We start from the raw sequence: 27,875 nt of genomic DNA on the forward strand, positions 1-27,875 counted from the left end.
AAAAACAACTTTATTGAGAGTTTGATCATTCCCCAGTAGGCCACTACTAGACATATAGTGAATTCACTAATACATTTAAAGGACATTAATTAGACACATTCCTACTCCCATAACAACCTAGAACTTAAATAGGAACTGAACAAATTTGAGATGAAAGTAGCAGTCCAGCAGCAAGAGGGGGGCTTCCCAGGCTTTTGCATCGAGTGTCACATGTATGATTTTTTACCCGCTGGTGAGAAATTGTACATGTGCATGCAATGCAAAGAGTTCCTGGCTCTGAGAGAATGAGTCCGATCACTTGAGGCTAAAGTGGCAGACCTGGTGGAGCTGAGGCAGAGAGATATATAAATGAGACCTTCAGGGACATAGTAGCCAAGCACCAACTTCAGACTGGCAGCCCTGGTGCTGCCTTGGAGGAAGAAGGTCTCATGACTGGAGAGCATCAACCTGGTGCAGCAGGAAAGGATCATGTAGCAAGGACCTGCTCTCCAGGTGATGCATTGTCCTTTTGCACTGAGGATATCTCCTCAAGGTCTACTGCCCAGGAGGGAAGGGTTAGGTCAGCCGTCATAGTTGGTGATTCGATTATTAGGAATGTAGATAGCTGTGTGGCTGGTGGGCATGAGGTAACATGCGTACCTGGTGTGAAGGTGGCGGATCTCTGTGCCCACATGTACCACTCGCTGTCATGGTACATGTGGGCACCAACAACATAGGAAAATGTGGGAGGGAGCTTCTGGAAGCCAAATTTAGGCTCTTAGGTAGAAAACTTAAATCCAGAACCTCCTGGGTAGCATTCTCTGAAATGCTCCCTGTTCCACGAGCAGGACACCAGAGGCAGACAGAGTTCTGAAGTCTCAATGCGTGGATGAGGCGTTGATGCAAGTAATAGGGATTTAGTTTTATTTATTTATTTATTTACTTATTTAACATTTTTTATAAACCGAGGTTCTAGAGACAAAATCACTAAGCACTTCGGTTTACAGACAACTATTGAAATGACTGAAAGTGAGTCTTACAGAGAACAAGGAAATGAAGAACTGGGATGTTACTCATTTAAACTCATTATGACATAGAAACCTTAAATAACAGAATCAATATAAGATTGGTAGTCAAACATGTAACAGTCGATTAAAAGTGACTAGAGTAATATGTGATTTAATCTAAGGTTGTTTGGCAGTGAAAAACATAATAATTTGAATCAGGGTGGGTGGGAAGGATTAAGTCCAATTAGGCGTAGGCTAGGGTGAAGAGCCAAGTCTTGAGTCTTTTTTTGAAAGTAATTGGGCATTGTTCAAGTCTAAGGTCTGAAGGGAGAGAGTTCCAATGATTCGGGCCGACTGTGGAGAAGGCTCTTTTATTTGAAAATGATTTAATTGGAGGTGTTTTTAGAGAGCCTTTTTGGGCAGCTCTCAACGGACGGGAAGATGAATATAATTGTAAAGGGATCCTGAGGTCAAGAGGGGAGGTTTTGTAGATGGATTTGTGGATGATTGTAAGGAATTGGGGAATCTTTTGGGAAAGGGGGAGTCTCTTCCAAAGGGATGGGCTCCACTTTAACCAGGGTGGAACCAGACCGCTGGCACTAACCTTTAAAAAGGAGATAGAGCAGCTTTTAAACTAGAACAAAGGGGAAAGTGGACAGTCGCTCAGCAGTGCAAGGTTCGGAGAGAGGTATCTTCAAAGGATACTAATGATGCATTAGTATTAGGGCATCCCAACAGTGAGGTTCCAATAATAAGAAAAGTAGTCCAAGTGCCTGTAACTAAAAACTCACCTGAGCTAAAAAATTCTAACTTATCCCTATCAATTAAAAAGCAGAATGAAAATACAAACAAAAAACAAACTTTGAAATGTTTGCATGCTAATGCCAGAAGTCTAAGAAGTAAGATGGGAGAATTAGAATGTATATCAGTGAATGATGACATAGACTTAATTGGCATCTCAGAGACATGGTGGAAGGAGGACAACCAATGGAACAGTGCTATATTGGGGTACAAATTATATCACAATGACAGAGAGGAGCACCCGGGAGGCAGTGTGGCACTTTATGTCTGGGATGGCATAGAGTCCAACAGGATAAACATCCTGCATGAGACTAAATTCACAATTGAATCTTTACGGGTAGAAATCCCTTATGTGAGGGGGAAGACTATAGTGATAGGATATACTACCATCCACCTGGTCAAGATGGTGAGATGGACAGTGAAATGCTAAGAGAAATTAGGAAAGCTAACCAAATTGGTAGTGCGGTAATAATGGGAGACTTCAATTACCACACACTGGAAACAGTTATGATCAAACACAACAAATACAAATCTTCTCTAAAAAGACGTCATGTAAATATGATTTTACTTAATGTGCTGTTCACTTACAGAGTCATCATAACACCTGCAGGCATACCAGCGTTTTTTGCTTTGAGGTCTTGCCACTTCAGGTCACATTTAATCATTGGCTCTAGTCCTTTATTCTACTGCTTGTATTTTTTAGGTTTTTTGCCTTTTTCATAAAATTCTGTGTCGGGGTTAAATCTTCATTGAAGTGACTCGAAATGTCAAAATTACAAATCAGTCCGACGCGCGTTTCGCATCGCTGCATCAGGGACTGAAACACACTCCGCTTCAGTTTTTTACGGATTGCCCCGTTTTGCTCAAATTACTTGCTAGGCTTTTAATTTTCTGTGAAGGACAAACAACTTGTAGTTACTTAATGGAGCACATTATATTAATACAAAATTATTTGGCACATACCTTGGGGATGCTGAATAGAAGCAACAGTAAACTCACCCAACCTTGCCGCCATTTCCTCTTACCGGTGTCTGAGCAAAGTTGCCGCGAGAAGTCCACTGAATTTAAATGATTTTTCAGCTGTATGAAATCAGTCCAATTCAGCTGTGTGTAAAATCAGTGCAATTCAGCTGTGGAGGTGACGTTTACATAAAATGGACCCACTCAATTTCTTTGAGTCCATGAGGATGCACTGTATTTAATGTGAAAATCCATCGTTGCTCGCATTGGCGAAGACGCTGTACTCTGTCACCCCGCCTCCTATGTTGAGGTATAGTTTCCAAGACTGTCCATTTAATCTCTGTGAACACATGTTTATGTTCCAAAAAGTGTGTGACCAGTGGCTCCTCGATTCTTCCTGTTTTTAAACAGCACTTATGTTTATTTTATTTATTATTTTTATATACCGACATTCATCTCAATTGAGATATCACACCGGTTTACATTCAGGTACTGTAGGTATTTCCCTATCCCCAGAGGGCTTACAATCTAAGTTTTTGTACCTGAGGCAATGTAGGGTAAAGTGACTTGCCCAAGGTCACAAGGAGTGACAGCAGGACTTGAACCTTGGTCTCCTGGTTCATAGTCCACTGCTGGTTCATAGTCCACTGCTCTAACCACTAGGCTATTCCTCCTCCCCTTATGTTCTGTTAAGCGAGTAGGAACGGGGCGCTTTGTCATGCCCACATAGATTAAAGGACAAGGGCAAAAAATGGCATAGACAACATGTGATGTTCTACACGATGATTGAGGTAACTGCATAGTACGTCCTGTTGCAGTGCAAATTGTGGTCTTGTGCTGGTTGTACGTTTTGCACTCTAAAATCACCCCAGACCACAATTTGCACTGCAACAGGACGTACTATGCAGTTACCTCAATCATCGTGTAGAACATCACATGTTGTCTATGCCATTTTTTGCCCTTGTCCTTTAATCTATGTGGGCATGACAAAGCGCCCCGTTCGTACTCGCTTAACAGAACATAAGTGCTGTTTAAAAACAGGAAGAATCGAGGAGCCACTGGTCACACACTTTTTGGAACATAAACATGTGTTCACAGAGATTAAATGACAGTCTTGGAAACTATACCTCAACATAGGAGGCGGGGTGACAGAGTACAGCGTCTTCGCCAATGCGAGCAACGATGGATTTTCACATTAAATACAGTGCATCCTCATGGACTCAAAGAAATTGAGTGGGTCCATTTTATGTAAATGTCACCTCCACAGCTGAATTGCACTGATTTTACACACAGCTGAATTGGACTGATTTCATACAGCTGAAAAATCATTTAAATTCAGTGGACTTCTCACGGCAACTTTGCTCAGATGCCGGTAAGAGGAAATGGCGGCAAGGTTGGGTGAGTTTACTGTTGCTTCTATTCAGCATCCCCAAGGTATGTGCCAAATAATTTTATATTAATATAATGTGCTCCATTAAGTAACTACAAGTTGTTTGTCCTTCACAGAAAATTAAAAGCCTAGCAAGTAATTTGAGCAAAATGGGGCAATCCGTAAAAAACTGAAGTGGAGTGTGTTTCAGTCCCTGATGCAGCGATGCGAAACGCGCGTCGGACTGATTTGTAATTTTGACATTTCGAGTCACTTCAATGAAGATTTAACCCCGACACAGAATTTTATGAAAAATGCAAAAAACCTAAAAAATACAAGCAGTAGAATAAAGGACTAGAGCCAATGATTAAATGTGACCTGAAGTGGCAAGACCTCAAAGCAAAAAACGCTGGTATGCCTGCAGGTGTTATGATGGCTCTGTAAGTGAACAGCACATTAAGTAAAATCATATTTACATGACGTCTTTTTAGAGAAGACTTCAATTACCCCAATAATGACAGGGTAAATGTAACATCAGTACATGCTAGAGATATAAAGTTCCTGGATGGAATAAATGACATTTTTATGGAGCAATTGGTTCAGGAACCAACAAAAGAGGGAGCAATTTTAGATCTAAATCTCAGTGGAGCACAGGATTTGGTGAGAGAGGTAATGGTAGTGGGGCCGCTTGGCAATAGTGATCATAATATGATCAAATTTGAATTAATTACTGGAAGGGGGACAGTAAGCAAATCCATGGCTCTCGTGCTAAACTTTCAAAAGGGAAACTTTGATAAAATGAGAAAAATGGTTAGAAAAAAACTGAAAGGAGCAGCTACAAAAGTAAAAAATGTCCAAGATGCGTGGTCATTGTAAAAAAATACCATCATAGAAGCATAGTCCAGATGTATTCCACATATTAAAAAAGGTGGAAAGAAGGCAAAATGATTACTGGCATGGTTAAAAGGGGAGGTGAAAGAAGCTATTTTTGCCAAAAGATCTTCATTCAAAAATTGGAAGAAGGATCCAAAAGAAGAAAATAGGATAAAGCATAAGCGTTGGCAAGTTAAATGTAAGACATTGATAAGACAGGCTAAGAGAGAATTTGAAAAGAAGTTGGCTGTAGAGGCAAAACCTCACAGTAAAAACTTTTTAAAATATATCCAAAGCAGAAAGCCTGTGAGGGAGTCAGTTGGACCGTTTGAGCATTGATGGGTTAAAGGGGCACTTAGAGAAGATAAGGCCATCGCGGAAAGAGTAATGATTTCTTTGCTTCGGTGTTTACTGAAGAGGATGTTGGGGAGATACCCGTACTAGAGAAGGCTTTCATGGGTAATGATTCATATGGACTGAACCAAATCACGGTGAACCTAGAAGATGTGGTAGGCCTGATTGACAAACTGAAGAGTAATAAATCACCTGGACCAGATGGTATATACCCTAGAATTCTGAAGGAACTAAAAAATGAAATTTAAGAACTATTAGTAAAAAATTATAACCTATCATTAAAATCATCCATTGTACCTGAAGACTGGAGGATAGGTAATATAACCCAAATATTTAAAAAGGGCTCCAGGGGTGATCTGGGAAACTACAGACCGGTTAGCCTGACTTCAGTGCCAGGAAAAATAGTGGAAAGTATTCTAAACATCAAAATCACAGAACATATAGAAAGACATTGTTTAATGGAACAAAGTCAGCATGGCTTTACCCAAGGCAAGTCTTGCCTCACAAATCTGCTTCACTTTTTTGAAGGAGTTAATAAACATGTGTATAAAGGTGAACCGGTAGATGTAGTGTACTTGGATTTTCAGAAGGAGTTTTACAAAATTCCTCATGAGAGGCTTCTAGGAAAAGTAAAAAGTCATGGGATAGGTGGCAATGTCCTTTCGTGGATTACAAACTGGCTAAAAGACAGGAAACAGAAAGTAGGATTAAATGGACAATTTTCTCAGTGGAAGGGAATGGGCAGTGGAGTGCCTCAGGGATCTGTATTGGGACCCTTACTTTTCAATATATTTATAAATGATCTGGAAAGAAATATGATGAGTAAGGTAATCAAATTTGCAGATGATACAAAATTGTTCAGAGTAGTTAAATCACAAGCAGATTGTGATAAATTGCAGGAAGATGTTGTGAGACTGGAAAATTGGGTATCAAAATGGGAGATGAAATTTAATGTGGATAAGTGCAAGGTGATTCATTTAGGAAAAAATAACCCATGCTGTAATTACACAATTTTAGGTTCCATATTAGGTGCTACCACCCAAGAAAGAGATCTAGACGTCATAGTGGATAACACATTGAAATTGTCGGTTCAGTGTGCTGCAGCAGCCAAAAAAGCAAACAGAATGTTGGGAATTATTAGAAAGAGAATGGTGAATAAAATGGAAAACGTCATAATGCCTCTGTATCGCTCCATGGTGAGACTGTGTACAATTATGGTCGCCACATCTCAAAAAAGATATAATTGTGATGGAGAAGGTACAGAGAAAGGCGACCAAAATGATAAGGGGAATGGAATAGCTCCACTATGAGGAAAGACTAAAGAGGTTAGGACTTTTCAGCTTGGAGAAGGGGGATATGATAGAGGTATTTAAAATCATGAGAGGTCTAGAATGGGTAGATGTGAATCGGTTATTTACTCTTTCAGATAATAGAAAGACTAGGGGGCACTCCATGAAGTTAGCATGTGGCACATTTAAAACTAATCGGAGAAAGTACTTTTTCACTCAATGCACAATTAAACTCTGGAATTTGTTGCCAGAGGATGTGGTTAGTGCAGTTAGTATATCTGTGTTTAAAAAAGGATTGGATAAGTTCTTGCAGGAGAAGTCTATTACCTGCTATTAATTGAGTTGATTTAGAAAATAGCCACTGCTATTACTAGCAACAGTAACATGGAATAGACTTAGTTTTTGGGTACTTGCAGGTTCTTATGGCCTGGTTTGGCCACTGTTGGAAATAGGATACTGGGCTTGATGGACCCTTGGTCTGATCCAGTATAGCATGTTCTTATGTTCTTATCCCTGAGGCCAGGTTCTTATGGCCTGGATTGGGCACTGTTGGAAACAGGATGCTGGGCTTGATGGACCCTTGGCCTGACCCATTCTGGCATGTTCTTATGTTCTTATTGAAACCATGATTTGCAAGGCTGCCCAACGAACAAAGAATACTATAGATAAATATTGGTGGCCAGCACCTCAACTTAAGGTTGTAGAAAAAGTTTGGCTTAGCACCCACAATTTACGATTATGGCGGCCTGCCATGAGGCTAGCCCCTCGCTACATGTGTCCTTTTCAAATTCTGAGACAGGTCACTCCTGTCACCTATCAACTGTGTCTTCCTCCATCCTTTAAGATCCATAACGTTTTCCATATTTCCCTTTTGAAACCGGTGATCCTATCATGGCCTGCATGTAAGCCGCCTGCTCCCCAGGAAATCTCCACTGAGGAGGAAGAGACGCACCAGGTAAGAGAGATCCTGAATGTTCACCATCGTAAGAGGCTTTGGGAGTATCTCATAGCCTGGGAGGGGTACGGTCTGGAGGAAAATTTGTGGGAAGGCAGATTTTCATACCACTCATCAGAGAAAGCCTAGGCCTCCAGGAGGAGAGGGTACTGTTGCAATTGGCGGTGGCCAACCCCCACGGATGGCCTCACCTTCCGGCAGTGACAGCCGCAGAAGGGAGCCGGCAACCCAGCCCCTGCATCGCGGCTGCTTCAAGTCTCCATGGGTTCCTCGGACTGCCACCAGCAGCGGCAGATAGAGCTCTCTTTGGCACTCCCTGCGCTTCCATCGTCGGCAGCAGTAATGGCAGGGAGCCAGTAGCATTGCTCCTGCAGGGATGGCCTCAGTCCAAGTCAGATGCAGGCACTTGGCTCCTCCCTCCAGTTAAAGGTGCCTCGGCAGGAAGTCATTCTAGGCTCCCAGGAACCACTTCCTTTCCAGGACTATTAAAGGATGCTTCTGAGGGTTCCACAGTGCCTTGCAATATGTCCAGCTTGGTGTGTCTATTGCCTTACTTGTCTTGCATTGACCTTGCTTCAGATTTGAACTTTGTCTTGCCTGCCGCCTGCCTTTGACTTTGCTTCGGATTTGGACTTTGCCTTGCCTGCCGCCTGCCTCTGACCTTGCTTTTGATTTGGACCTTGCTCATTTTCGACTCTGCTTTGGATTTGGACCCTGTCTTCTTTGCCGCCTGCATTCGACCCTGCTTCGGACCGAGACTTTGCCTTGCCAGCTGCCTGCCCTCGACTCTGGACTGTCTTGAATTCTTCTGTATACTATCAGCATAGCCGCTGCTTCTGCTTACACAACTTGTCACCTGGTTGCTTTCACTGAGGTCCATCTCCCACCAATGATGAACTGTGGAAAGCCTTTCATACATATCGTTGCGGCCCAAGTGTTCACCGATTCTTTGAATCGTAACACTGTGTTGGAGGATCGCGTGCCATCAGGCTGCCGGCGCACAACCTGTGCCTGCCCCGAGGCAGGTGCAACAGATATGACAACAATTTGGGGGGGGGGTCTAGGTTAGGACTGAGGGGTGGAGTTGGTTAGGATAAAAAGAAAGGGAGATTAATGGAGGGGGTGGGAAGTTCCCTCCCAGGCAGCTCTGAAATTGGAACAGCCTGGGAGGGAACAGGAGAAGGCTGCGGGTGTCGGCGCATGCAAGTTGCACTAATGTGAATCCCCTTGTGTGTGAAATTTGACAGATAATGACCCAAAATTAAAATAATATTAAAAAAATCATTGCACATCTTTATGTATTGCATGCCACAGTTGCAGTAGCACTGACACTTTCACCCATGTACCACCAATGGGAAAAGTGTATTTATTTCCAGCAGTACTGCCGGAAATAATGTGTAAAACATTATTGCTCACAGTGCTACCTTGCCCTACATTTTTTAAACCCTGCTCAAACCCCTCCCCTTTCCCTCATTTAAATTATAAAGCCACAATGCGGTAGTTATTGCATGCATTAGGACATTATCACATGCAATAACACCCTTACACATGTGATAATGGCCCATTGCATTTTGAAAAATGACCTTCATTGTAAGAAACTAATAGGGGTATTCATCAAAATGCATTATGGCGTTAACACCGAAATGCATGCCATAATAGTATTATTGCATGGCACGAATGCACATTTTTGGAAGAGGTGGGATTAGGGTGGGGACAATATCACATGTTTTTGTTTTTGTGAAACATGTTTTATTAAGGATTAAACAGTAACAGTTATATCGCCATTTGATATACAACGCAGGAGAGACAATCCTCAGGGTATTTTTCCATTACACCCCCCTGGGAGGACATTCATATTACACCACATAAACAACAGAATAAAGAACTAAGCTGTATGAACATGTATGAACATCACCCACCCCACCCTCACCTTCCCATCCCCATGCACAGAGAGTCTCAATCTAAAAGAAAAATACCATACTGAGAGAGTCTGAGCTATAGATTATCGACGGAAGACCCAAGGTAACCGGTGGATAGTGGCTTAATATAAAGCAGACCCAGTAAAGGCGAAGTTGTTCATAGGACGAATGGCATGGCCTTTGGGTATTCAGACAACAGGTAAAGGTGAAAGCTCTTGAATAGTTGTTGGCTGATATCTTTATGGAATGGACCCCATATATCATAGAAGAATCGCTTCTTCTTCAGCGGAAATCTCCGGTACATGAGGCCATATTCCATTTGAAAGAGTTCAGCCATCAAAGTACTCCACTGCGATTGTGTGGGAGGGTTAGCATCGATCCATCGCAGAAGAATAACCTTTTTCTCAATAAGACATGCCTTAGACACAAACAAGATGTTAGCTACATTGATGCTGGAGTCACCATTGTCAACATTTAGTAAGCAAAAGGAGCAAGACCAATGAATCTCAATGCCTTCCATGCAGGACAAATGCAAACAAATGATCTCCCAGTAGGCTTGTATTGCAGGACAGTCCCATAGACAATGTATCAAGTTGGCCTGTGGGTGAGCACATTTAAGACATGCATCAGACATTATCAAACCCAATTTCCTTGCTCTGGCTGGTGAAATAATAGTCCTGTGGAATATACGATTTTAACGATATATCACGATATTTTACCCCCCCCAAACGGCAACAATACGATTCCCTCCCCCTCCCAGCCGAAATCAATCGTTAAGACGATCGAGGACACGATTCACATCTCTAATATAGGACAATAGGAGGAAGGTTGAAGGGGATCCCTACTGGGTTTTGGGAGGACTACAATGGTTGCCGATCTCAGAGTAGGCGGCATTTCACCCTTGGTAGCCATTGTTTCAAAAAGAGACTGCATAATTGGGGCCATTTCCTGTGCAAGGGATTTGTAGAAGAGCACCGTTAAGCCATCTGGACCGGTGCCTTCCCATCTTGCAAAGACTGGATGGACACTAATATTTCATTAGTCTCTATAGGACGATTTAGGCAAGCTCTCTGCTGTTCCGACAAGGTTGGCAGATGGGTAGAGTGCAAAAAGGCATTTATAGCAGACTCATCAACTGGTTCCATGGAATATAACATATGATAGAAAATTTGGGCGATGTCCTGCGAGGAGATCTTAACGTCATCCTTGGAGGACCATAAATTAGCTATAAATTTTGAGGGTTCTTGGGATTTTAACAAGCGTGCAAGCAGCCGTCCTGCCTTATTTCCATGTTGAAAAAAATTATATTGATGATATTTCAGGGCCCAGGTAGCTCTAAGGTGGACAAGGTCATTAATAGCCCCTTGTAGCAATTTATATTGAGGAAGAAGAGCCTCCTCACCCAACACATTTATCCTCCTACGAATATCCCTCATTTTTTCCTTCAAAATTAATAGGTCCGCATCCATTTTCTTTTTTTTGTGGCTGGCATAACTAATGATGTCTCCCCTGAGAACAGTTTTTGCAGTTTCCCAGAGGAGCACTGGGTCAACTTCAGGTTTCACATTAAACTGCATAAACTCCAACCATTTCTTTTGAATGTATAATGGAAAGGCTGGGTCATTTTGCAAATGATGAGGAAGCCGCCACAGACTCATAGGCTGCAGGGTGCTTACACCAAATTCACCTATCACTGGACAATGATCAGAGATCACTAAATTTTCAATAGTGGAGAGATGAAATCGAGAGAAAAGAACTTCAGAAACCAATAGATAATCGATACGAGATATGGTCGGGTGTGCCCTTGCAATATGTGTGAATGCGCACTCACCAGGATGCAAAGATCAATTAGCTGTAAGTGTTCACATAAGAAGTGTGGGCCCTTCTTTGTACTAAGATTGCGTCCAAGCCCTGGAGGTTATTTATCTAAGAGGGGATCCGCTATAAAGTTAAGGTCTCCTCCCAAAATGATGGGGCAGTCACCCAATTTTGAAATGTGTGCAGTAAGATTAGTATAAAATGAATGGTCATATGAGTTAGGAGCATATATTGAAGCTAACAGAATTGGGACCCCCATAAGAAGCCCCTTCACCAAAACAAATCTGCCCCCAGGGTCAGTTACCGTCTCCTGAGCTTTAAATGAAATGGATCTATGGATGAGAATTGCTACACCCCGGCTATGAGTGGTGCCAGTTGCAAAGAATATTTGGGAAACCCATTTCTTTTTTAATTTGAGTACCTTAGTGGTCAATAAGTGGGTTTCCTGAATGAAACTCACTTTGGTATGGAGTTTATTCAGATGCGCTAAAACCTTTTCATGCTTAACTGGTGTACACAAGCCAGCCACATTCCATGTAACAACGTTTAAAGCCATGAAACTACAGTAAACAACGATCTGTGCAGTTTTAATATCTTTGTAATCAAAGGCAAACAACAGGTATCTTCCCTTATAAAACTATTCAGCACTATGTCACACACAAATTTCAGACTCAAAATAGGCTTATATTGAGACTCTCTGTACGTATCACCCAACTCCCCCTGACTCTTTTTCCCCTTTCCTAATACCCCAAGGGAAAGCGAAAATACCCCAACTTGCACCATATTTGAGTAATATCCCTCCGAGTGGGATAAAGATCACACAGAAAAAAAAATGAGGATGTGTTCGGTCACCCCAACCCCGTCTCCCCCGTCTATAATACAATGGCGGGGACCGCTGATACAGCCTTATATTTAAAAACAACCAAGAGAAAAAAAGACAAAACATCTAAAGGAGCATAGTAGAAAACATGGATTAGACAAATCAAAGAATTAAAAAAAAATAGATAATAGGGGTTGCTGGAGAAAGCGTAACTGCGCATGATATTCGTCCACTTAATGTACTCCATAAGAAAAGCGAATTCAGGACCCATGTGCTCCAGCTTATAGTAGCATCCATTTTCCCTTGTCACCGTGGCATTTATTCTGAAATAAAAGAAATCACTGTATCCAAAGGTAAAAGTTGTGGACGTCAAGCCTCGTCCACCTGTGCAGAACCCGGAATGGAGTGGACATAGGACCTCGCTTTAGTAATACTTTTGTAGATCTATTATGGGATATACGAAGTTGCGTCGGATATGCCAGAGTAAATCTGATAATTTTTGTGATGAGATCAGAACAGATGCTGGTAAATTCTTTGCGTTTCGCTGAGACGCTGGGAGAAAAATCTTGGAAAACTAGTATCTTTTTAGAATCATGCAGGAATTCTTTCTGCTTCTGATATTGTTGGAGGACTAGCGTTTTATGCGCAAAATGCAAGAAGTGGGCAATAACCAGTCGCGGACGCCGGTTAGGATCACCGTCCACTTTCCTGCCCACTCGATGTGCCCACTCCAGTAGGCCGCCTGGTGGAGATGCAAGCGAGGGGACTAAGCCTAACAACCAGGCCTCCAGGAGGTGGGGGAGGTCGGCATCTGCTATGTTTTCATGAAACCCCACAAACCTTAGATTGTTCTATCGGGAATGATTTTCTAAATCGTCTAGCTTGTCCTCACTGCTTTTCACCGCTTGTTCCAAAAAAGCGATCTTTCTTTCCAAGGCGCCCGTGTCATCTTCTACTAGGGCAACGCGCCCCTCAACCTGCTCTACCCAGGAGTCAAAGTCGCTGAGAGAAGCTCTGACCTCTGCGATTTGTTCAGATATCTGATGAAGTCTCATATCTAAGGTAGAGATCACTGCATGGGAAATTTTATCCTCTGGCGATTCATCCTCCATCTGTTCGGTGTCAGGAGGCGCGTCAGCCATCTTTGCTCTGGGGGCCTTCGGCTTGTCTCTGTCTTTTCTTATCACTCGAGACACCATAAAAGTCAAATTTCCCCAGAAATTGAATGTGGTAGGTAAATTAAGGTGGAGTAGAGAAACAAAGACACTTGCTTCACCTCCAAAAGCGCGATGGCAGGGGATTTGGGGTTGCTGGTGACCGGAGCTCAGTCTCTGAGGTGCAACCAAGTTCACCACATCACGTGATCTCCATATCACATGGTCTTAATGCTGGAAACAACACTTTTTTTTTTCCTGGTGTTAATCTGTATGATATGCCCAAAACGGCCATAACGCAATTTGCAATATATTTTGCAAATTGCATTTTGGCCCTTTCTGGGCTTGGGGGGAAGGGGGATGGGAGGAGGACTAGGAGAAGAGGGGGAGAGGGAGAGAGAGAGAGAGAGAGAGAGCTCTGGGGAGGCCTTCACAGTATTCAACTATTTATATGACTATAGGAGGGCCAGCTAATAGTTCAAGGTGAGGTGTCGGTGGTGGTTTTGGGTTTAGTGGCCAGGTTTACATGAAGAGTGAGAATTGCAAATATCACAGTACACCACAATGATGATTTGACATCATTTGGGTGAGTAAAGTCTCACAAAGATGAGATTTCTACAATGTTTTCTCACCCTAGCTTGATGGACTCTATAACAGGGTACCATCAAGCTAGGCCGAGATATCATAGTAAAAATCTCATCTTTGTAAGACTTTTCTCTCTTCACCGAGGTGTACTGAGTGGATCATACTTCTCACTCTGCATGTAAAACTGGACCCTAAACCCTAAACCACCTCTGACACCTCACTTCGAGCTTTTAGATGGCCCTCCAATAAAGATTTAAATAGTTGACTACTATGAGGACCTTATAAATACTCTCTGTCACTCTCTCTTCTAAGAAATAGAAGTATTGTGGGGTGCAAAAACTCTACCTATGTGTGTGCTAATTCTAAACATGCCCATTTTTCTTACCATGGGTGTTATGCATGTGATATTATAGCATTTTGATAAACCTAGGGGTTAGGGCCTGATTTTCTAAGACGTTTCACCCATTATTTGTCTGTGAGGGAAAATTTTCTTTAAGTCGTTACATCTCTATTTTGACTGACAAAGTCTAATCTTGCTGTGTTCATATGAAATAGTTCAACCAAGTCAAGCCCCAATTCTACTGACATATTTTGTGTAATCTTAAGCATGCTTTTCTTTGGTTTTCACCAAAATAAATGTCCTGTGAAGGCTCTACCATGATTAATAATAGTTCTAAGTCTAGGTGGCACATTATTGCATCAGTTCTACAAGTTTAGCAAGCTATCATACCCAGAAATCACCTGCATTAAAACAGGATGTGAAAACAAGGACAAGACAAAGCAGTTAAGGATGCAGCAGACCCAAGCAATTATACTGAGAGACAAGTTCTTGATTTACCTGTGGGTACTTATAGATCCCCGTAACTCTGGCAATTGCATGTGATGTTACTGAAGAGAAGCTTCCAATTAAACCAGCCAACTGGCCTTGCTGGTGACAGCTAAAGCCAGGAACAGGGTTCATTACCCCTGATAAGATCATCAGAGTACCACATAGTGAAAAACCTGCATCATTGCAAGAGTCAGACATATGGAAGCCCAGGGTGATGTTGGGTAATATCTCCAAATTTTGGTTAATCTCCTGAATGGCAAAATAAAAGGCGAAGAAATGCCGAAAATAACGTAGACTCCATCTGAGAGCAAGTAAACATATCTTTAATAGATATTCAATAATTGAATGATTCACATATACTGAAATTGAGAAAAAGCATAAGCTAAAGATATATATGCAAATGCCCCATAATACTGAGCTACAGCACTTTCTCCTATGCCACTATAGAAAACCACCACCAAAGTCTACAATTGCTCCTCAACCCTATCATTGTGCTTCCTATGTATTGAGATCCCTTTCCCCCAGTCCCCATATTTGCTCATTCATTTCAATCCCAACCTGCATCTCCCCTTTTTATTCCATTTCTGAAACCCTCAAGCACACATGGATTCAAGCCTGACCATCAGGTACGCCCCTACCCCCCCCTGCTAGTCCTAATGAAGGACTTAAAATCAATTATTGTTCTTTTATTGACATCCCAGTCCAATCCAAACCTATCCAACTCAGTTTGTCTTTTTAGACTGCTAATCCAAAGTGACCAAAATGTTAAGCATAGCAAATCAAATAAGCAACATGCAGGACATTTGACACCAAACTGTTATTGAAGATTGAGGTCAGAACCGTATTATTTAATTATTAATTTAAAACATTTTAATCCCACGATATTCAGCATCACTGTTCAAAGCAGATCACAGATCTACATCAGTACTCATTAGTCAGACAGATACACTTTGATCAATAAAAATAAAATCAGAAAACTGATTAAATCATCACTTGAGAAACATTAAGAATGTTTTAAAAAAGCTGTTTAAACAGGTCTTTAATGTGTTCTTAAAATATTTGCTATCAGCATCTTATTTCTTTCTTTCTAAGATTTCTGTGCCACTTTATCTTCGAGTCAAAGTATCTTACAGTTAAAAATGTATATAATTGAATAAGTACAATAGCAAAAACTAATAAAAAAAACAAAGTTAATACAATTATATAATTAAAATCAACAACTGTCATGCATAGAACAAGAAATTCAACTGTGAAATGCGGTTACACATTAGAGTTCTCAAAATAAGAGGGTTTATAGATTTTTTCTAAAAGTCTTAATGCTGCTTTCTTTATGAATATCAATGTGTAGTTGATTTGTCCGTGTTGGGCCCATATGCAGAAGCTTTTTTCTCTGCATTCGGTGAGGCATCATATTCAGTAGGTCATCTAGTGGACAAGTTATCCAACTGAAGTTATCCATATTACTTGTCCTTTATATTCTGCAAGCTGAACGTCTCACTCTATACACTAGTTCATACTTATCTGGCTACATGTAGCAGGATAACAAAAGATATAGCTGGTAGGGATGTGAATCGTTTTAGGACGATTAAAATTATCGTCCGATAATTTTAATATCGTCTTAAACCGTTATGGAACACAATACAATAGAGATTCTAACGATTTATCGTTATAAATCGTTAGAATCGTGAGCCGGCACACTAAAACCCCCTAAAACCCACCCCGACCCTTTAAATTAAATCCCCCACCCTCCCGAACCCCCCCCCCCCCAATGACTTAAATAACCTGCGGGTCCAGCGGCGGTCCGGAATGGCAGCGGTCCGGAACGGGCTCCTGCTACTGAATCTTGTTGTCTTCAGCCGGCGCCATTTTCTAAAATGGCGCCGAAAAATGGCGGCGGCCATAGACAAACACGATTGGACGGCAGGAGGTCCTTCCGGACCCCCGCTGGACTTTTGGCAAGTCTTGTGGGGGTCAGGAGGCCCCCCCCAAGCTGGCCAAAAGTTCCTGGAGGTCCAGCGGGGGTCAGGGAGCGATTTCCCGCCGCGAATCGTTTTCGTATGGAAAATGGCGCCGGCAGGAGATCGACTGCAGGAGGTCGACTGCAGGAGGTCGTTCAGCGAGGGTTTTAATGTGCCGGTTTTGCGATTTTACGTTTTTTCGATTTTTCACGATTTTTCACGATATTTTACCCCCCCAAACGGCAACAATACGATTCCCTCCCCCTCCCAGCCGAAATCGATCGTTAAGACGATCGAGGACACGATTCACATCCCTAATAGCTGGGTACATGTGAAATATAGCACAGTAGGTTTTTTTAGTTATCCAGCCTTGTGTGCAGGATAATATACTTCTTAACCAGAGAGCTTTAAAATATATCCGGCTAAGTAGCACTGTTAGTATCAAATCAAATAAAAAGAAATAATGAGGCAAGCAGGCTAATCCCCTCCCTCTGCCCCCCAAAAATTATACAAAGGCCCCGTCGAGCCGTGCTATCATCACCTCCAAACCCATTTTATTCCTTTAACAATCCCTTGTATTTTACCCAGACCCTGTGTTCCTCTTTTTCATAAACTGTAGGATCGGCTGATCCCTCTCCCTTCAGTCCCATCCACCTAACCTCCCATAAAGATGACAAATTGCACAGGCCCCCCTTCCTGCTTTCCCCTGATCCTTCCCATCCCCCCAGGAAACCTTAATTTTGCAGCCAGGAGTGAGAGAACCTCTGCCCCACTCCAGGGACCTCCAGCGCTGCTCTGACAGAGGCGGCATTGGAAGCATAAGCTTGAATATAAACTTACAGAAGAGGATTGGGAGAAATTGCGACATGACCTTGCAAAAGTGGGAGAGTGTACATGCAAATGGCAAATGACATTTAATGTTTCACTATAGGTGGAATCTAAATGTTATTATTAATACAATAAATAAATACATGATTTGCATCACCTTGCACTTAGGGAAAGATAACCAATTTATAGCTACATAATGTCCAAGGTATCAAACATTACTGACATATATAATAATACAAGCATGTAGTTAGTATCGTTGTCAAAACCTCCCCTGATGACATCTAGACTTGATTTCAAAAGTAGCATATTACTATAATGATAATGAGGTCTAACACTAAATTGGAATGGATCTGCCTTCATTCCTAACCGGGGCTCGTTCCAGACTGCGAGTCCTGCCAATGAGGACGCTCGGGTGTGAGTTGTTTGCAATCGGCATTTTCTTGTGGAGAGGACCACAAGCTATGACATATCTGCAGGACATAAAGGCCAGAGGGGGATTTTATTTCCTTCAACATCTCCTCCAAGTACAACATTTTCTTGTATAATGATTTTGAACCAGTCTTTAAATTTTAAAATGTATTTGAAAACTTTCTGGGTGCAAATGTGGCTCTAATAATGAAGGGGAGTTATGATCTCCGCACTGACAACCAATAATTAATGTGGCTACATCATTTTGCATTTTCTATAAAGCATGCAACTATCCTTTTGTTAGGCCAACATGAAGTGAATTGCAGTAGTCCAATTGGTTCAAAACCACTGCACGAACTATAGTTTGAGACTCCTCCTTCATAATGACATATTTGGTATTTTTTTAATTATTTATTTATGAATTTTCAACTTACAATAAGTATCATTTCAAATTTTACATTATTCAAATTCCTTTGAATACTTTTTAGGTATACAGGATAATCAAATATGTAACCAAATTAACAACTATATCACCACATGGTATTATATCCTGTATCCAGTTACCAAACAAGAAGGAGAGCACTGAGCGAAATTATATTAACAAAGATACTCAAAATTTAACAGGAATTATGGATTTAACATTGTTACCAACTAATTTAGGTTTAGGCATTATTTCCCTTCCCTTGATTCCTTTGCTCTTCCAGGAACTTCTCTAAATAGATTAGATCATAATACACATATCTAACTCCATCCACCCACATGACACACATATGGGAATCTTATCATAATCTGTATACCATATGTCCTAGCCTTATTTGCCAGAGCAATGAATTTTTTCCTTTTTTCTTGTGTCTCCTTAAAGACATCTGGAGACATATTTGGTATTTTAAAAGTTAAGAAAATGATTTCTGCATTGCATTTAACTAGGGATGTAATGTGACATCAGAATCCAACATAAAATCCAGATTACACATTTTATTTCAAATAGAATAAACCTGGTCATCCAATTGTATATAATGCAAGTCAGCAGAAGTTTTATCCAGTTTGGTCTTTCTAATGTACAGAATTAACTTATTAGGCTGAAACCACTCTCTTGAATTGAAACTAGGGTATGAAATAGAATATTACAACCAAGTGGTTTAATTTCACAAGAAAGGAACAACATTAAAAGCGAAGTACAAATTATATGGCTGTTTTCTGAACAAGAGGCTGTGGGATAAAGAAAAGTAATTTATGAAATCATTTATGAAGGTTAGATAATGTTTTGGATATGCCTCATTTTCATTTTTAATTTTAGATGTAAAATAATTAAAAATTGGGATAAAAATAGAATACAATTTACATTTAAAATAAATTAAATTAAAAACAAATATAATAGGGAGGATGGAGGTTATGTGGACCAATCTACCTTATAAATGGCCTGTGACCGACGGCCCGCAAATGCGCAGTAGAGCGCAGCTCTACTGCGCATGTGCGGGCAAGGATGTCGATCAGAAAAAAAAAATGGCGGTGGGGCCGCAGGAGCGGGAGGAGAAGCAGCGGCGCCGCGCGCGCGCGCGGTGCCGCTGCTTCTCCTCCCCAGATCTGCCGGCAGATCTCGGGGGGGGGTGTCACTCCCGCGCCCCCCCACCGAGATCTGCCGGGAGATCTCGGGGGGGGTGTCACTCCCGCGCCCCCCCCCCACCGAGATCTGCCGGCAGATCTCGAGGGGGGTCACTCCCGCGCCCCCCCCCCCCCGAGATCTGCCGGCAGGAGCGGGAGGAGTTAATGGAGCTGGGTGAGGGTTGCGGGAAGTCGCGCTTACGGCGCCGGGAGGAAATGGAGGTGGGTGAAGGGAGGGAGAGGGGGACTGAGTGAGTGGGAGGGAGGGAGGGAGAGGGGGACTGAGTGAGTGGGAGGGAGGGAGAGGGGGGACTGAGTGGGAGGGAGAGGGGGGACTGAGTGAGAGGAGAGGGAGGGTGGAGAGGAGTGGGTGGGGGAGGGGGGTGGTGAAGAGTGAGGGGAGAGAGAATGAGGGGGAGGTGAGAGACAGAGGGATGTAGCCCGTTTTAACGGGCTTTACGGCTTGTGTTTAAATAAGCATACAGGACTCTGGGATAAAATCCCTTGAGTTTAAAAATCTGTTCTGAGGTCCGTTCCTCCTGTTCACAGTGCAGTGTGATGTGCAGGAATCAATATTTTGTATTACGTGGTGTGCACATATAGATTCCGGTCTCTGTTAGTTATTGAAGCTCAGGACTGACTGCTGATCTATCTTGACTCACAATGAATAATTTTACGTTTCTCCCCCTCTATGGTTCACCTAAGTGCTGTAACAGAAGCAAGGTAAATTCACCAGGAAACATGCGGCAAACACTTTGGAGGGATTTTTGAAAGTACCTAGCCCGGTAAATAGCCCTTGTCTATAACCGTCCTTCTTAATGCATAGAGAGGAATGCGCCTTCTGTCACAGGAAGCACAATTTAACCTTAATTAAGAGGAGACATTCAGAGGGGCGAGAAGAGAGCAGGGCAGGGAAACAATGCACACAGATTTTATTTATTCTACTCAAAGATTTTACAGGTGAAAGGCCATGGATGATTTCTTACCAAAAAACCCATAAGACAGCTAACGTTTGAAAATTAGGTCCATGGGAACAAAAGTGCCTAAGATCTTTGCATCTAAGCAGGCTCCTGAGAATTCTCCTGCATCACTCGCTGTCTTTGGTAATCACTAAGACAAAGGCAGAACCAAAGCAATGAATGGAGAAAATCTTAAATGCTGGTCCTGCAGAATTTCACTTCTGGGTGTGCTAGGGGGTAAATGCCACATGCGAGAGAGAGAATGATTTGGTCACATGAATCCTATGAAATGCCTTCTTATAAAGCAAACATTGTGCACCTTATATATTGCTGTCACTCACCATTTCAGGTCACATTAAGATGGGAAGCAACCTACATTTCTTCTAATTAAAAATAAAAAGCTACCCAGTGAGACACAAATAGAAAGAAATCTACTTACACAACGCACGGACGAGGAATAGGGTGTGTTCTAAAAGATTGCAAATGTATTGTGGCGAAATCAGACATCTGAATTATCCCGCCCAAGATCAGGTCTCCACCACTGTAGTAAGTCTGGGCTGTATTACCAAATGGGATACAGAAAGGTCCGGGGCCTTTGTTTTCATTCATAGCTGGAGTGATCTTCTCCACATAGTTACTCACTATCAGAAACGTGGGTTGTGGATCCATTTCCTTTTTAACAGACTTTCTGCTCTGGCTCCAGTCCAGCCTATCTTTGCCTTGAATTAAGCACAAGTTGACTGTAGAGTGAGCAGAAGATATTTGAAGACATAAAAAAAAAAAAGATTTGCTATTTTCCAGCTCCTGTGAAACTGGGGATTTGTTTCTTCATCTGAATGGATGTGTATTCAGGCAGTTGCTATATGTAGCCGTAGTCCATGCTGCACTATAATTGCAGGGCAGATGCAAATAAGGTACTTAGCTGTGATGATACATTTGTTCACATCTCTTGTGTAATGTAGTTAAAATTGTTATTTAGATAAAATAATATAATTATTATTATGTCACAAAAACTGAACTTTAAAGCTCTAAAGCCTGTTTTGAATCCTGCATTCCTCTGATTCTGTTTGTGACCTTGAAACTGGAGGAGAGGGTGATGAGCTGTCACCTCAGAATGGCAGATTTAACAGAACTGTATCATGTAACAGGTGCCATGGGAAGCGTTTACCTGCACGGAGGCCGGAGGCCGCAGAAGCCGGGAACTTGCCTGGTTGCTCCCCTAACGCCGTATGCTCCAGCGGCCCGACCACCATCATGCGGGCATCTCAGGAGCCATACTGGGTTTCCCCATCGCAGCAGGAGACCGCCGACGTTCTCTGCTCCCTCTGGGGGGAGGGGCCCTTGCCCCCATCCTCCTCCATAGCAGGTGCCGCCTTGGACTTCCACCTTCGTGGCTCGGATGTCGCCGCTCCTTCATCGGGCCTGGTTGAGGCCTGTTCCGTTTCCTCCTCACGCTGCTGCTGCAGGACCGCTGTACAGGATCCTGCAGACTTCCTCTTCCTGCTCCTCCTAGGGGGCAGGCCCACGGCTTTCTTCCCTTCTTATAGGGAGAATGGAGGTGGGGTCCTCCTGTGAGCTCTTCCCCGGGCATAGTCCCTTCTGCCTACAAAAGGCTCCTGCTGTCAGTTCTAACTTGCCTTCGCAAGGAGCTAGTCTTCTGGTACTAGTCCCCCATAGGACACCTTTGTTCCATGTTCTGGACTCCATGTCTTGTCTTCGCTCCAAGTGTTCCTGATGTCTTCGCTCCAAGTGTTCCTGATGTCCTCGCTCCAAGTGTTCCTGATAGGGTTGTGCATTCGTTTCTAACGTATTGGTAATCCGCAACATATAGGGCCATATTCATTGTATTCGTGGGGAAGCGAAACGTATCGAGATTCCCCACGAATACAACAAATCTTAGCCAAATTATTCGGCCATGTAAAGGAATGAATTGTACCAACCCCCCACCCTTCTGACCCCCCAAGACTTACCAAAACTCCCTGGTGGTCCAGCGGGGGGCCCGGGAGCCATCTCCTGCACTCACGTCCTCAGCTGCCAGTATTCCAAATAGTGCCGATAGCCTTTGCCCTCACTATGTCACAGGGGCCGACCAATGGCACCGGTAGCCCCTGTGACATAGTGAGGGCAAAGGCTATCGGTGCCATTTTGAATACCAGCAGCCGACGGCCCGAGTGCAGGAGGTCGCTCCCGGACCCCCGCTGGACCACCAGGGACTTTTGGCAAGTCTTTTGGGGGTAAGGAGGGTCGTCCCCCCCAAGAATTGCCAAAAGTCCCTTGTGGTTCAGCGGGGGTCCAGGAGCAATCTCCTGCACTTGGGCCATCGGCTGCTGGTAATCAAAATGACACCGATAGCCTTTGCCCTTACTATGTCACAAGGGCTACCGGTGTCATTGGTCAGCCCCTGTCACATGGTAGGAACACAAGATGGTGCCGGCCGTACATTGCTCCTACCATGTGGCAGGGGCCGACCAATGGCACCGGTAGCCCCTGTGACATAGTAAGGTCAAAGGCTATCGGTGCCATTTTGAATACCGGCAGCCAAGGGCGTGAGTGCAGGACCACCCGCTGGATCACCAGGGAGTTTTGGTAAGTCTCGGGGGGGTCAGGAGGGTGGGTGTTTGTAGTTAAGTCAATTTTAGTCGGGAAACGAATAAGAATGAACGCATTAACGTATCGGGGGCCCCTCTTGCTAAATGCAACGTATCTGCCCCCCGACGAATACGAAATCTGAATGCAACCTATGGCGTCCCTCTACACATCCCTAGTTCTTGATGTCTTCATTCCAAGGCAGCAAGTCTTCTGTTGATTCCGGCTTTTAACCTCCTTCCACTGAGCCCTGCCTCAGTGCTCCGGCCCAGAGTCCCACCTCTGGATTCCTGACTCCGAGTTTTGTCTCCGAGCTTCTCCTTGAACTGTGTCCAGGTCTTCAGGAGCTCCTTGCACTTGCCTCCATCTCCTTTGATCAAGTTCCAAGTCCTTGTCTTCGTTCCGGTATCTCCACGTCTTGATGTCCTCACCTCCTGAGTTTACGTGTGGCTCTGCTATCCTGTCCCTGCATGGTCTGCGACCAGCCCGGTGGGGTTATGTAGGGCATTCAGTGGTCGAGTGGTCCGTGACCATCTCTGCTGGGGTGTGTAGGGCGCTTGGTGGGATTCCAGGTGTCTCGTCGGATCTTCAGTTACAGTCCTCGCCTCATCGGAATTTTCAGTTATAGTCTTCATTTCATAGGATCTTCAGTTCCAGTCCTCATCTTGTCTCCTGTGTCCTTCCAAGACTCGGACGTGTCTCACCACAGGGGCACACACCACTTGTCCTGCGTTGGGGAGTGCCCCCTAGTGCTCTTTTCCAACACAGAGCAACAGCAGTTACTTTAGAGGGTAGGCTTAAGGGACAAAATTCATCAGTTTCTTCTTTGAAATGCCTTCCCCTCCTCCATTCCTTCACCCACACTTGTTCAGTCTCACTTTATATGTTCACATTTGCATGGCTCAGTTTCTGGGTTACATTGACATAGACTTAGGTACACTTTTCAGATATAAAATTAATTCTAACATATCTAACTCCTGCCTGTAAATATATTTTCATAATATGTTAGTCAGTCACTTAATGTGTCCTTCTGGCCACAGAGCAAAATGATTACGCAGAGTCTCCACATCAACCTTGAGCCTTCTTTTTATTCAGAGGATGAGCAGTTTGTCCATAAATCGATCTTCATATTGAATAAGTGCTCACTTGACATCATGCTTTTGATAGTCGAAACAACAAATAAACTATCAGATACCATCAAAAGCTCTTGTGATGAAGTTAAATCTTATTTACAATCACACAAATCATTGGAAGATTATGATAAAAGACTCCATGAGCACAATCAACTTATTGACAAATTCAGATCTAATCTGAAACAAAAGATTATTCATCTGGTAATATATATCTATGGCAACATTGTCAAACTTCAAAACTGAAAAAGGTGTCCTTTGTGTCTGAAGATTCATCATCTGGTTCCGAGGAAGATCTTTCTAAAACCCACATTCCATCGCATACATCTTGGGATCAATGTCAGGGGACCTTCAGAACATCGACTAGATATTCAGGATTGTTGTGCTCCACGGCTGTGGCACCCCACGACCGTGGCCCCCTACCTGTTTTCGCGGCACCACGGGAGCCCTGGGGGAGGGCTCCGACTCAGGCCATTGTGCCCGTGCGGCCTCTGGCGCTGCCCGTTGCAGGGGAAGCCATCCTGCTTCCCCCCAGCGGCGTCTCCCCTCCGTGGGAGAAATCCAAAATGGCCACCACCATGCTTCAGCTTGAGGCCACGCCCCCTCCACAGAATTAAAGGGACCCATCCCTCTAAATGGTCTCACCTGTTCTCTATCAGCCAGGGCAGAGGAAGTATAAAAGGCAACTTCCTCTGCTCATCCAGTGACTTGGCAATGTCCTTCCTCGCTGTCTAGTCTGCTTGCTTCGGTGAGTTCCCTGTGCTTGGACTCCGGTTCCTGTTCCATCTTGGTATTCCTGGTTCCTGACCTCGGATTGGCTTACAGTGATTCTCTGGTTCCTGACTTTGGCTTGGCTTACGGTGATTCTCTGGTTCCTGACTTCGGATTGGCTTACGGTGATTCTCTGGTTCCTGACTTCGGATCGGCTTACGGTGATTCTCTGGTTCCTGACTTTGGATTGGCAAGCGGTGATTCCCTGGTGCACGACTTCGGACTGGTGAGCGACGACCCTCTGGCACTTGACCTAGGACTCCTTCAAGACTCCGTTTCCAAGGGCCCTCCTAAGTCCCAGCGGCCCGGGTCCCTACGGGCTCCTCCTGGGGGGACCGCGGGCTTCCAGGGCGAAGCTCCATTTGGCCTTTGCACCGTTGCTCTGACCTCCCTAGGTCCACCTAAGTCCCAGTGGTGAAGACACAGCGCCTTATCTCGTCTCTTCATCGTGTTAGCCTCAGTCTCCAGTGCCAAGAGTCAGCTGGTCCTGCCTCCTGTTCTGCCTCGCCACCCGACGAGAGAACCTACGGAACCCCGAAAGGTATACCATCCTCTTGCCAGCCAAGGGTCCACAAGTCTGAACATAACAGATTGCCAAGTCCATGGACCCAGGGGAGGTATCTGCCCGCCAGGCCATTCCTGGGATGGCCCAGCATCTGAAAGACCAACAACAGACCCTCGACGCCCTGGTCTCTGCGGTACAAGGCCTGACCCAATGCCTGGAAGCACTAGGGCCTATGAATCCCGTGCTTCCGTCTCCGCCTGGGGTGCAAGGAGGCCGCCCTACCCAACCCCACTCCGTCCAGGCCTCCGGAAGCGACCAGGGACAAGTTACTCCCACACAACTCCCGGCGCCTTCTCGATACGCCGGAGACGCAAAGTTGTGTCGAGGATTCCTCAGCCAGTGCCAGGTTCGCTTCTCCTTACTGCCGGCACCGTTTCCCAGCGACCTGGTCAAGACCAGCTACATCATGTCCCTGCTCGACGGGAAGCCCCTAATCTGGGCCTCTCACCTATGGAAAAGAAGTGATCCGATCTTTAGAGACTTGACCCAGTTCCTGTCTGCGTTTCGGCAGATGTTCGACGAACCCGTCCGCAAGTCCACTGCGGTCTCCGAACTGCTCCGTTTGCGGCAGGGCACCCACACTGTGGCCGAGTACGCCACAGAATTCTGCACCCTGGCCGTAGAGCTGAATTGGAGAGAGGACTGCCTGCATGGTATCTTCCTGGAGGGCCTAGCATCGCGCCTCCAAAATGAGTTGGCGGCGAAGGAACTCCCCGACGATCTTGACGGCATGATTGAGTTGGCCAATCGTGTAGACCGTCGCATGAGGTTTCGCATCCCGGTGACTAAAGCAGCAAGGAGGCCCTCTCCTCCATACAAGAGTGCCCCTGAAGTCCCTTGGGCACCTGCCGATGAACCCATGGAGTTGGGTCGTGGGAAAGTATCTCCGCAGGAGCGGAGGCGGCGCACAAAAAAGGGACTCTGCTTTTATTGCGGCACGGCTGCCTGTCCTGAGTGACCGGGAAACTCTCATGCCTAGGACCTGGAGGAGGTCTCTTCCTGGGCCGTACCACACCTGCACTTCCACTAACATTGCCAGTGTCACTAACCATGACCGAAGGAGACTTCCACACTTTAGCTTTAGTGGACTCCAGCGCCGGCAGCAATTTTATAATGAAAGGCCTGGTGGAACACATAAAGATCCCATAAGTCTGCCTTCCTGTTCCCATGGTCATCTCTTCGATCCAGGGGAAGCCCCTCCCAGAACAAGTGACACACACCACAATTCCCGTCCAGCTCAGAGCTGGGTCCCCGCACCAGGAACAAATCTCGTTTTACGTCCTGGAATATTCCATCCATCTGATTGTTCTAGGACTTCTGTGGCTCCAGGATCATGAGCCCCAGTTTGACTGGAAGATACTGCAGCTGGCTCGTTGGGGACCGAATTGCCACAACAAATGTCTCCAGTCCGTGGTGCCAGCATCTTGTTCCATAGCCTCCACCAGTCTCCCAGGTCTACCGGCTCCTTATGCCGCATACACGGACGTCTTCTCTAAACAAAAGTCCAAAGTACTGCCACCGCACTGATCCTTCGACTGCGCCATCAATCTTCCCCCAGGGACAGAGCCCCCTCGAGGACGCACCTATGCCCTTTCTCCGGCCGAGACGCAGGCCATGAGGGAGTATATTGAGGAAAATCTGAAGAGAGGATTTATCCGGAAATCCCAGTCCCCCGCAGGAGCAGGGTTCTTCTTCGTCGCCAAGAAGGACGGGAGTTGCATCCATGCATTGATTATAGAGGCCTGAATGCTATAACGGTCAAGGACCGATATCCGCTACCCCTCATTTCGGAACTCTTCAACCGCTTGCAAGGAGCACAGATCTTCTCCAAGCTTGACCTCCGGGGAGCTTACAACTTGATCCGCATCAAAGAGGGCGATGAGTGGAAGACGGCCTTCAATACCCGAGACGGCCACTATGAATATTTGGTAATGCCGTTCGGGCTCTGCAATGCCCCCATAGTGTTTCAGAACACTATGAATGAAATACTACACGACATCTTGTACCGATGTGTGGTCGTATACCTGGATGACATACTGATATTTTCAGATACCTTGTCTGCTCACCGCCAGCACGTCATTCAAGTACTACAGCGTCTTAGAGAAAACAAACTGTACGCGAAGCTGGAAAAGTGCCTTTTCGAACAGGAATCCCTTCCCTTTCTGGGATATATAGTCTCCAAAGAAGGATTTCGCATGGACCCACAGAAACTGAAGGCCATTCGGGAATGGCCACAGCCGTCAGGACTCAAGGCTCTCCAGAGGTTTCTGGGGTTTGCTAATTATTACCGATCTTTTATCCAGCATTATGCAACCATTGTTGCCCCGATAACGGCCCTGACCCGGAAAGGCGCGGA

The sequence above is a fragment of the Rhinatrema bivittatum genome, unplaced genomic scaffold (assembly GCF_901001135.1).
Source record: "Rhinatrema bivittatum unplaced genomic scaffold, aRhiBiv1.1, whole genome shotgun sequence".
In the NCBI taxonomy this organism is placed as follows: Eukaryota; Metazoa; Chordata; class Amphibia; order Gymnophiona; family Rhinatrematidae; genus Rhinatrema; species Rhinatrema bivittatum.